This window comes from Mesoplodon bidens (assembly GCF_964165515.1).
Source record: "Mesoplodon bidens genome assembly, chromosome: 4".
In the NCBI taxonomy this organism is placed as follows: domain Eukaryota; kingdom Metazoa; phylum Chordata; class Mammalia; order Artiodactyla; family Ziphiidae; genus Mesoplodon; species Mesoplodon bidens.
The window spans coordinates 79,107,675-79,120,536 of record NC_138160.1 but is presented as its reverse complement, the minus strand read 5'-3'; the positions used below and the strand labels follow the sequence as shown (position 1 = coordinate 79,120,536).

Below are 12,862 nucleotides of genomic sequence, written 5' to 3'. Positions count from 1 at the left end.
CAAACAGAATCCAAAAACACATTACAAGGATCATACACCATGATCAACTGGGATTTAACCCAGGAATGCAAGGATTCTTCAATATAAGCAAATCAATCAATGTGATATACCATATTAACAAATTGAAAAATAAAAACCATATGATCATCACAATAGATGCAGAGAAAGCTTTTGACAAAATTCAACACTCATTTATGATAAAAACTCTTCAGAAAGTGGACATAGAGGGAACCTACCTCAACATAATAAAGGTCATATACGACAAAACCACAGCAAACATCATTCTCAACAGTGAAAAACTGAAAGAATTTCCACTAAGATCAGGAACATGACAAGGATATCCACTCTTGCCACACTTATTCAACATAGTTTGGAAGTCATAGGCATGGCAATCAGAGAAGAAAAAGAAATAAAAGGAATCCAAATTGGAAAAGAAGTAAAACTGTCACTGTTTGCAGATGACATGATACTACACATAGAAAATCCTAAAGATGCCACCAGCAAACTACTAGAGCTAATCAATGAATTTGATAAAGTTGCAGGATACAAAATTAATGCAACAGAAATCTCTTGCATTCCTATACACTAAGAACGAAAGATCAGAAAGAGAAATTAAGGAAACAATCTCATTTACCACTGAAATAAAAAGAATAAAATACGTAGAAATAAACCTACCTAGGGAGACAAAAGACCTGCATACAGAAAACTATAAGACACTGATGAAAGAAAGCAAAGATGTCACAAACAGATGGGAGATATACCATGTTCTTGGATTGGAAGAATCAATGTTGTGAAAATGACTATTCTACCCAAAGCAATCTACAGATTCAATGCAATCCCTATCAAATTAGCAATGGCATTTTTTACAGAACTAGAACAAAAAATCTCAAAGTTTGTATGGAAACACAAAAGACCCCAAAGAACTAAAGCAATCTTGAGGGAAAGAAACAGAGCTGAGGAATCAGACTCCCTGACTTCTGACTATACTACAAAGCTACAGTATGGTACTGGCACAAAAACAGAAATACAGTTCAAATATAGTTCAAGCCAGAAATAAGCCCACATACTTGTGGTCAACTAATCTATGACAAAGAAGGCAAGAATATACAATAGAGAAAAGACAGTCTTTTCAATAAGTAGTGCTGGGAAAACTGGACAGCTACATGTAAAAGAATGAAATTAAAACACTCCCTAACACCATACACAAAAATAAACTCAAAATGGATTAAAGATCTAAATGTAAGACTGGACACTATAAAACTCTTAGAGGAAAAAATAGGAAAAACACTTTGACATAAACCACAGCAAGATCTTTTTTGACCCGCCTCCTAGAGAAATGGAAATAAAAACAAAAATAAACAAATGGGACCTAATTAAACTTAAAATCTTTTGCACAGCAAAGGAAACCAGAAACAAGACGAAAAGACAACCCTCAGAATGGGAGAAAATATTTGCAAATGAAGCAATGGACAAAGGATTAACCTCCAAAATATACAAACAGCTCATGGAGCTCAATATCAAAAAAACAAACAACCGAATCAAAAAATAGGCAGAAGACCTAAATAGACATTTCTCCAAAGAAGACATACTGATGGCCAAGAGGCACATGAAAAGATGCTCAACACCACTAATCATTAGAGAAATGCAAATCAAAACTACAATGAGGTATCATCTCACACTGGTCAGAATGGCCATCATCAAAAAATCTACAAACAGTAAATGCTGGAGAGGGTGTGGAGAAAAGGGTACCCTCTTGCACTGTTGATGGGAATGTAAATTGATACAGCCACTGTGGAGAACAGTATGGTGGTTCCTTAAAATCTAAAAATAGAACTACCATATGACCCAGCAATCCCACTACTGGGCATATACCCTGAGAAAGCCATAATTCAAAAGGACACATGTACCCTAATGTTCATTGCAGCACTATTTACAATAGCCAGGACATGGAAACAACCTAAATGTCCAACAACAGATGAATGGATAAAGCAAATGTGGTACATTTATACAATGGAATATTAGTCAACCATAAAAAGGAACGAGATTGGGTCATTTGTAGAGGTGTGGATAGACCTAGAGTCTGTCATACAGAGTGAAGCAAGTCAGAAAGAGAAAAACAAATATATATTAACACATATATGTGGAATCTAGAAAAATGTTACAGGTGAACCTATTTCCAGGGCAGGAATAGAGACACAGACATAGAAAACGGACATGTGGACATAGCGGGGGGAATGGGAGGTTGGGACAAATTGGGGGACTAGGATTGACATATATAAACTACCAGGTGTAGCTAGATAGCTAGTGGGAACCTGTTATAAAGCACAGGAAGCTCACCTCGGTGCTCTGTGATGACCTAGATGGGTGGAATGGGGGAGGGTGGAGGGAGGTCAAAGAGGGAGGGGATATATGGACATATATAGCTGATTCACTTCATTGTACAGCAGAAACTAACACAACACTGTAAAGCAATTATACTCCAATGAAAAAAAAGAGGTTTAAAATCCTCCATAATACCATTATTCAGACATAATAACTGTTAACACTTAAAGCCTTTCCATAATTTTACTGTGTATGTGTATTCATGATATGCCTTATTATATACAAAATTGGATATTTATTGCACATATTTTTGTATATTTTTTCCACTTTTAATATTTAAAAACAAACATCTGCTTTATGTGATGTTACTTATAGGAGTTTTTCTGTTGTTCTGATTTCATTAATACTTTTTTAAAATTTAATTCCCATTATGTTTGTCAAGTAGGAGCAATTACAAAATAAAATCCCTAGTTTTATTGTCTGGAAGTAATAACCCTTAGCTGAATTAACCTCTATCTTGATATTAGCATATTTCGGTTTCCAAGACTAAGATTTAGAGATGAATCTTTACAGTAGTAAATATTTGATGCATCCTGATTCTGTGGAGCAATAAGGGACTAACCCCTTATTACTTGTTCCAAATTTCTTCTGGGCTTCTATAGTGTTCCTGTTTCACTTTGGGAACTAGATGTCTTGTCTCCAAATTAACGAGAAGATAATTTTCTTTACTGTTGTCAATGTCATTATCCAGTTTCATATGAATGAACTGAGTCACACCAAGGGCACAAAGTCCCCAGTGAGCCCATTGATTCCAAATGTTGCATGGTACTACACTTCCATCGGTCCCTAAGTATTGTGACATAGACCAAAGTCCAGTATGCCCCTTCCAAAATCAGCTTATCCTGTTTACACACAAAAGCAGTAGTTCATTTTTACTACGTCTCCATGAGGGGCATTCAATTCAAAAGAGAGATTTAAAAAGCACTATTATATTAAATGTGGCTATTCAAGATGACAATTCTTTTTCTTCCTAAAAAGAAAGTTATATCCATTATGCGTTTGAGTCTCTTATTTGAAATTTCTATCTATAATTTGCTTGCGTCAGTATTCACCATAGAAACAGACATAGGGAAGTATTTTTTCCCTTTGTAGTGAATGTTCTACAAATAGAAAAATGTAACGTTGGCGAATGTTTCCCTATTAACTGACGAAGTTTCCTCTGGAGATGGTCATGCTTCCAGCAGCCTTTGGCAAGATGTCATGAGCAGAAAAATATTTTATGCCGGGCTGTCCTTTTTTTGAAAACTTAAGAAAATGTTAAGGAGATGGAGCATTTCAATGCAGGAGAAGTTCAGCAGAGAAGGTACCTATGCTGGCCACTACACAGAACTGTGTACCTTCCTCTACCATGTAGAGTAGGATTACCCTTCTGAAGCTTGGTGATTAGAAATGTTCAATAAAAAGCTAACGATCTTGGCTGATGACTTAGGTTTTTAATTGTAAAATGTATAGAACATATTGCTTACATTTGGCCACTTGCAAAAGTGTTACAAGATGAAGTATTTTTAGACCCCACAAAAATTGCTTGCCTACATTACTCCACTAGATACAGCAAAGGGAAATTTTCAGAGACTGGCAATTTCCTTTTGTGCAGAGCAATACGTACTCGCTCTCTGTAAACAGGGAAAGAGAAATCATATTTTTCTCAACGTCCTGGGCACTATGATGAGAGCTGGTTCAACTGGACCTATGCCTGCTAAACAAAAGCAGTCACTTAAAAACTGAAAGCAATAGGGTTCACAGAATTCCAGGAGACAACTTCTGAGGTAAGCTGTGTTGAGGGAGAATACTACTAAATTTAAAAACTGCAACAAGAGGCCAGTTTTCTTCTCCCAGCTTTCTTCCCTGTGTCTCTTCAAACCACTCAGTGAGTAAGTACACAAAGAAGCTGGATACAGAAATGAAACAAAATAAAACAATGCCCCCCGCCAAAACAGTAGGAAAGACAACCCAAGTCAATGCATGGACATAGAGCAAGATTTTCCCAATTTTTTAAGTTGTAGCCAGTCGAACATTTCACAGAACATTACAGTATGAAGCCTGAGTCACTATGAATTGATTCAGGAGAATAAGTATTTTAATAGAATGAAATTTACAATAAAAATAATCTGACATTTACTTAAATTATGCATAAAATATATGGTAATGATGCCTAGGCTTAAGAAATACACATATTCTAAATACTATTTCAGCATAGCCAAATTAAATACTTCTGGAGTTTTCTGGAAGAAGAAGAAACAACTGAATATAACCACTGAAGAGTAATAGATCCATAACACATGGGAATCTAAATAACTGGGCCTGCCCACTTTTGGGAAATGGGACTGCAGGGTCTAAATGTTCAAGAACTAAGAACCACAGATTCTCTCTCTTATCCCACAATCACCTTCCCTCAAGGCTACCTTTTTGCCCACCTCCTGGGGAGCAACATCCATATAATAGGCATACCTTGGAGATATTGTGGTTTGGTTCCAGACCACTGCTATAAAGTGAATATTGCCATAAGGCGAGTCACATGAATTTTTGGGGTGTCCCAGTACATACAAAAGTTATGTTTACACTATACTGTAGTCTATTAAGTGTGCAATAGCATTATATCTTTTAAAAAATATACACACCTTAATTTAAAAAATACGTTATTGCTAAAAAAAAATGCTAGCCATCATCTGACAATGCAGGGTTGCCACAAACCTTCAATTTGTAAGAAACATAATATCTGTGAAGCTCAATAAAGCAAAGAGCAATAAAATGAGGTAGTATGCCTATATAGTCTATGTGACCAGTGGCCACTGGAACTGTGCAGCATGACAGAGATGTCTCCCAGACAAAGAAAAAAAACAGGAGGAGTTGGCTCCTGTTTGCTCCCCTCCCCCCATGCACACTTGAATCTTTCATTCAAGCATTAATTCAACAACCATTTGTGGAGAAATGTAACCGTCGAGACTCAGTTTAAAATGTCAGACAACCCGACTCAAACTGGCATAGTCAAAAAAAGGAATTTACTGTTTCATATAATTGAATAGTCCAGGAGTATACTGGCTTCAGGTAAATAGCTGGTGTCATCAGAATCCTGTGTGTGTCTCCCACCCTTTGGCTCCACTTCCTCTGTGTTGATTTCTCACAGTACTCTGTAAATTGCTTACTGCTGTATAAACTACTAAAAGACAAAATTCTCCCAGTTAATAATCATCATTTTCACTGCCTTTATTACTAATTCTAAACTCAACATAATCATCTTGTGAGAACATTAACCTATTAGTCAAAAGGTGAATGAGTACCTTGAGCAATAAAAATGACCACACCCTTAAATGAAATGGAGCCAATTTGGTCTTAATCAGAATCACTGGGGTGGAACCTGAGCATTTTAGCAGCTCTCTACGTGATACTTATGAGTAAGATCACTAGCCTGCATATTCAACAAATAGCACTGAGAACTAGCTTACCTAAAGTTGTGGAATGTTTAAAAGAATTCAATAGTTATTGTGATATTAAAATGTATCTAAATTATACTATTGTAAAAACTTTATTTGAGGGGTCCTAAGAATAGATGTTTCAAGTTTTCCAAAACACCTAGAACCCACAGAAGTCTCTAAGCTTTCCTTAAATTTCATTCTCAATGTCTATTCCCACCTTCAGATAACTTTTATTAACATATAATTTTAGGGTAATATCCAGATGAAACTTGAAACCCCTGTTTTAACTGCTGCAAATACGTTGGGATAATATTTTTGAAATATTAATATGCTCTTTTTTTTCTCCCTTCTTCCGTTCACTTCATTCAAACAAAGAGGAGGAGTGAAAAAAGGCAAAAAGCAGAAAAATCTAAGAGTCTTTCTGACTTTGGTTTTCAAATGCTTAAAAATTTAAATTAAAATATCTGGGGTAGAGATAAAATATTTGGAAGAAAGAGGAAGATGCTACATCTATCACCTCCACTCACCCCCACACACACACACATGCACACACACAGATAAAATAGAAATGAGTCCCCTAGTTGATGATAATAGTAGAGATTTTGGAAGTTTCTATAAAGATGACACTATGGCATGACTCCTGGAAAGAAGGCATAACTCTGGTGGACCTAAGTAGATGAGAATATAGACAGTTCAGAATCTCCCATACTTATTCCCCACCTCCCCCCCCAAATTGGCACAGAAACAGCAAAAATTTTCCTGAGTTCCACTTACCCACTTCCACCAAGAGTGGTACTTGAAGGAACTGAGAGAGGCCTCTGGACAAAGACAGGATAATTTTGGACTGTCTTGCTCAGCTGACTAAAACTCTTAGTCATTTGACATGTGCTCTCTTCTGGGGGAAAAAAATGAACTTGACAAATGTGGACTATCGTTTGAAGGGTGCAGGACCACACAACTTGAGCCATTCATTTCCAAAAGATAATGTGTATAATTTACAAAGGGAGGGGAAAAAAGTAAGGGATTATCAATAAAGTCTTTGTATATATTCATAAGAACTTTTATATACTTGTGTGTTAGTTATGTATTGTTGCATAACAAATTACTCCAAAGCTTAATGGCTTAAATTGTAATGACTATTTATTATCTCATACAGTTTCTGTTGGTCAAGAATTTGGGAGTGACTCAACTGTGTCATTTTTGGCTCAGGCTCTCTCATGAGTCAAAACGTCAACTGAGACTATGCTCATCTGATAGCTTGACTGAGTCTGGAAGATCTACTTCCAAGACAGCTCACTCACATGACTAGCAAGTTCACCTTGGCTCTTATTAGGCGCCATCTTGGAGGCTGGCTACCACAGCTTGCTACTTTGTAATATTTCCACTAGACAGTAAAAGATGCTTGCCTCAAATGAGAAAGAAAACATTCTAATTAAACGTCATCCCTGTCAATCATCTCAGATATTAAAAAGGAAGGCAGTTCACCTCACTTTCAAAAGGAAGCAGTGAGTAGGTTGTGCTCTTTGAACTTGACTCTGAATAAACTTTTTTTTGTCTGTTTTCCAAAGACAAGGCATCAGGTGGATATGGGAAGCTTCATCTTTGTTGCTTAGACCAAAGAAATAAAAATGAAACTTCATGAGAAATGAGAATGGATAATATCCGACTTTTATTTAATTTTATTTTGAATGGAAAATAAAAGGGGCATTGCTATAAAAACTCTTCAGATTAATGTCTGTTTCTTAAAATACTGAACCTTTCACTCATTGCTTTATGAAAATAGCCAGCTAACTTAGGACCTGGCAAGGAGAATGGAGTTTTTCCTGATCTTTGTCCAAGAATTCCCAGCAGCAGTGACTTTTGTGTACCAATGACTAAGAGAGAATTTGCCCACTCCCATCTCTGTGCTCTGGTATTGTATAAGCCCCCAAACCTATATGTAACCCTGGAAAGGTGGGCAGAAGCTCAAACAGCCCAATGAAGGCATGAGCTAAAATTAAGATGCAGAAAAAAATGTTGGTTATATTTCTTTCACACATGTCTAAAATATCCACTGTCCAAATATTCTGATAAAAATGAAACCAATGCTTGAAAGACAAAAATATCACTAATGCTATCTACATGAAAAAAAAGAAACTGGGTAACTTAATCCATTTGGGTCACTCCATTTAGTCAACTCAATTTTTCAAAAAATCTTCAAAGAAGTTTTTAATGAAAGTATATAGTAGAGTTTTGCCTCTATTAAAAACAGCAATAATTAAATAAATCATTTGTATGCCAAGCACCACATTAGGCATGTTTTTTCATCTCATTTGTCTCCCAACAAAACTGAGAATTGTGCATTATTACTTCCAATTTTCAGATGAGAAATCCGAGAGTCAGAAAGTTTAAATAACTTATCCAAGGATATTTAGTAAATCCACGTTGGAATTCCTGACTCCAAAACCTGTTTTCACCCCACTAAGCACATTGTCTCCAGTAAAGTGGTCTCCTTTTTTGAATACAAAGCAAATTTCAAATACATTGAGGAAAATATTTACAATAGAAACATCATAAAAATATCATATGTACAACATAGAAGGGGATAAAAATCATTATCAAGCCTCACAAGTACCCACTATGCCCAACATACTCTAAGATTAAGATATTACATATATATATATATATATATATATCTCCAAAGTTAAGCAATGTGGCATGGCAGCAGCAAGATGGAACATGATACTTGAAATGAAAAATTCCTTACTACACATGGGCTTTGCAGTCCCAGGTACTGACTGCAAAATTGCTCAGACCACATGTAGGGGAAAAGGTCTGCTCATTAACCAGTTCACCTAAAAGAAAACTTCACAGGCCTTCATTTTATAATGTATTCCTTATCTCCTATATTTCCTCATTCTCATTTAGTTGCAAATTCAGAAGGAAAACTCAACTTTGAGACCTTTGAACATTTGTGCTTATTAGCCAATGGTTTCTTTAACGATGTTTGTTTTTTTTAATCCATGTTTTTAATAGAGAAACTGAGGCACAGGAATTCAACTCTTCACAAGCCATGTAAATGGAATCAGCCAAAGAATTTTGCCTCATGGACTCCAAGAACATACAGTACTTTACTTGTCCTTGTAACATAGTCTTATGCCCAAAGTTTTCCAGTTTTTTGGAAAATGAGATAGTTCACACACACACAAAAATACTTTAAGGTTATAAAACAATGCCGAAGTTTATTATTTTATTACATTGACTTTGGAGTTAATATTAATCTAGTTATGCTTATATAATTACTATTTTATCAATTCACTCTGTGCAGCTGTATCACTGCTCAGGAATTTTTGAAATAGATTTTTACAAAGCAGAGGGAACGGAGTGGTGGTGGTGGTGGGGGGGGTGTTGGTGGCTGCAGGAGATATTTTTTAAGTGGTTAGAATTCAGTTCTCAGATGACTTCTTTTCAGTACCATTGTACCTTACCAGTAGCATGCTGGCATTTGTGAGAAAACAAAAATAATTATGTCATTATTATGAAACTCTGTGTTCAATAGTACTTTTTACTTCCCAAAAGGGGAAGAGGGAAAACAAAAACAAAAACAGTTCCTCGTCTCCTGTAGATTTCTCCAAAGTATTTGAAGACATATAAGAGAATTTACAGCATTAGTTCAATGTGCATCCAAGATTTTCTTGCCCTTGATGGTTAGATTTGCTGTGCAATTTAAAAGCCAAAATCTTTCCCACAAAATAGGAAAAAGACTGAAATCCCATCTGAAACTCAAAACAGCTTTTTAAAAAGAGAAATTTTTTTAAGTTCAGCATATTTATTTTTCATTTTACTATCTTCAGTGTTTTGAAAAAAGTACCAAAAGCAGAATTACTGCTCAAAAACCCCACCATAAAAAAAAAGGTTTTCTGTTTCTAGCACTACAGAAAATATTTTTAAAAATATTTTAAGATTATAAAACAATGCAGAAGTAGAATGACTTTAAAAGAGAACTGATATGACTGTTCTTTAAATACTAATCTATCAAATTCCCCAGTTATTTGAATTTTTAAAATTTCTTAGAAAAGTGCCCATGCCTATACAAATGTGTTTTTATTTTATCAGATGTGTCTGGACTTTCAAAAGAATCTAGAATAGAAGTAGATAAAGTTTCAATTTCCTCACCTAAAGTGCTTTCTATAATTCTTATATTGAACAAAGGACTAATGCAAATAGAGCTGAGGTTACATGGAACCCCTTAACATCCAGGAAAGGATCCCAGGGCCTGCTCATTGGTTTTTTCCAACCACTTTAGGGGTTCATTTCACATTGATCTCACACCTTGGATAAATACAGATCTGAAGGGTCACTTGAATGAGAGATTTTCCTCTTTATAACAGGGAATAGAAATCGAGGGCTTTGATATTGTCATGGAAATGACTCTTTGTAAATACCTCTCAAAGGCCTATTTCAAGCCAGAATGAGCTGGAATAATGTTTTCTTTTTCTTTTCAAATTATGAGATTGGAGTATGGATAGAGAGAAGCTCTGGTCAAGATGGTGGGAGTCAAAAAAGAGTGTGCCTGAGAGAATTCCTCCCACTTCTGCCAGCAAATTGTATCACACAGCTTTATTCCAAAAAGATGTTTGTCTTTTCCCTCAGGTGCACAGATACACAGCCTGTTGAGAACTGTAGGAACCGAGAGGAAAGGTAGAAAAAATAAGAAAGAAAAAATGGAATGGACAAATTCCAAAAATGGAATTTGACTATGATTTTTACTTTTAAAAAGCTGAGCTTCATACCAGAAATTATGGCACATTCAAACATTAAAAAAAATCTATTTTTCAAAGGAAGTAATTGATTTTTTAAGTAGGACTTGAGAGAGAAATAGATAATGTTTTAGCAAATACTTAAATACCTAATTAAATCACTGTTTATTCTGGTGTTTGTATCATGCAAAACTTTATTTTCTTCTAACAAACTGCAAAGAAATAAGATTTTTAGTTCCCTTTAGTAAGACAAACAAACAAATAGAATAGCTTGAAGACAGGGAAGTGATAATGAACTGTTGTTGTAAAAAATATTCACCCTCATGCTGAGACTATTAAGCTAGATTTTGGGTTTTATGATCTCAATGTTATCTTAATTTCTAGCCTTCTTAGCAGTTTATTAAAATAAAAATGCAAGAGTCTTTCCCACTTTAGACAAATCAAAAATTTTCAGAGAAACAAACTTGGGGAAAATCTCTGGATTTAAGCTTTGAGGACAATTTAAAGCTAATGATATTGGTTACTGGGACAAAGCAGGGCATTTTCAAAGTCACAACACAGTCCTTATCCTGCCCATAACTTTAGGGGCTCATTCTTTTATAAAATACTCTATTGATTCTTTAAATATTTGTTCTTTGAGTCCAGAGAACAAGTGAAGGAAGATTCCTCTATAGGAGTTATTCACAGCATCCATCCATTGACCCTCCTTACCCTCTGAGAGAAAGGTAATATCCTGTCACTGTTAAAAAGACTTGGGAGGGCTTCCCTGGTGGCGCAGTGGTTGGGAGTCCGCCTGCCGATGCAGGGGACACAGGTTCGTGCCCCGGTCCGAGAAGATCCCACATGCCGCGGAGCGGCTGGGCCCGTGGGCCATGGCCGTTGAGCCTGCGCGCCCGGAGCCTGTGCTCTGCAACGGGACAGGCCACAACAGTGAGAGGCCCGCATACCGCAAAAAAAAAGGCGTGGGAAATATTTCTGTTGGTCAACCTCCTGTGACAACTAGAGACTGTCTAAAGGGTATTTAAAGCATCTTAGAACAAGAGATAATGAACTGTTACTACTGAATATTAACATAGGGAGTTCCATTTTAAAGAAGCCCAGCTTAATGGAATGAGTATCTAAATTAATTTGAATTCTACTACTTTGATTTTGCAGAACTTCCAGCTTAATGCCCAAGGGCAACTTGTATTATATGGAAGCAATTCTCCTAGTTAGAGTTGGTAGTACTCAGCCTTGGGTAGGTGAGAGTGCTCTGTTTGTGTTAAAATAAAATCTGCAACTGGCTTCTAAGCCTCACTTTGTAATTCAATTGTGTCCACCCCAGTGGAAGAATAGAGCGATTTGCTATTCCCTCTATTCAGGGACATGTCTTCCATTTACAGGCACGTTCACAAATGCTTAAGAAGTGTGCTTTTAACATTCATCAGGAAATTACTTAAAATGAACTGAGTGTAACCACTATTGAAGATTAATATTTAATACATAGCTCCTATAAAGATAACATGACTCCATCTTCATAGGCCTAAGAACAAAACAAAGCACTGAGTAATCCACAAAAAAAGATCTCTCCTATTTTCCAGAATGGGAATTAAGGCAAAAAAAAAAAAAAAGAAGAAGAAAAAAAGAAAAAGAAAGAAGAACTTTCCAAAGAAACAGAAAGAGGAAGACTGGAATTAGGATTCAGGAAACACTCAAATCCTAGATATTTCTGATGCTGACTTAAATTCCCCTCTATTTTAAAGTGGATGAGTTCTTTCCAAAAAGGCTCACATCAATGTAAGGACCTAGGAAAATGTAGGGAAATGGGTCCTTTTTAAAAAGGTTAATCTTGTAATGAACAATAATGGGAATTCCCCCTTGTTTGAAAGAATAAAATATACTCTCTAGTGCCAAAGACCTTGAGCTTAATCCTATTAATCAATCAAGCCTGAAATTAGGGTAAAATCTTAAATTTTTATACTTCTTTACAGTTGATAAAGATTTTTCAATAATTCTATCCCTGATGCTACCTATTTTCTTTATAGCACTTATCAATACCTGACATATTATACATTTATCTGTTATTTCTTTACTGTCTTTCCCCTACTGCTGAAATGTAAGACCCATAAAAGCAGGGACTTAGTCTGCATTGTTCACTCCTATATCCCCAGCACCAAGAACAGTGCTTGGTGCATAGTAGACAATAGATACTTGTTAAATGAATAAATGAGGTAAATAAGTGGGTAAGCACTATTTCGGTTGAGCCTTGAAACACCCTGGGAAAAAGGCAGGGGGTTTGTCACCGTCTTACAGAAGAAAAAATGGAGACCTCAAAACACCAAATTATTT

General features: G+C 35.9%; 1 protein-coding gene across 29 annotated transcripts in view; it reads right to left on the bottom strand.

Moving 5' to 3' along the window:
• The window catches only part of LOC308615945 (uncharacterized protein), a 639,507-nt gene that overhangs the window by 323,915 nt on the left and 302,730 nt on the right, over nt 1–12,862 (bottom strand). The gene's annotated exons all lie outside the window — the stretch shown is intronic.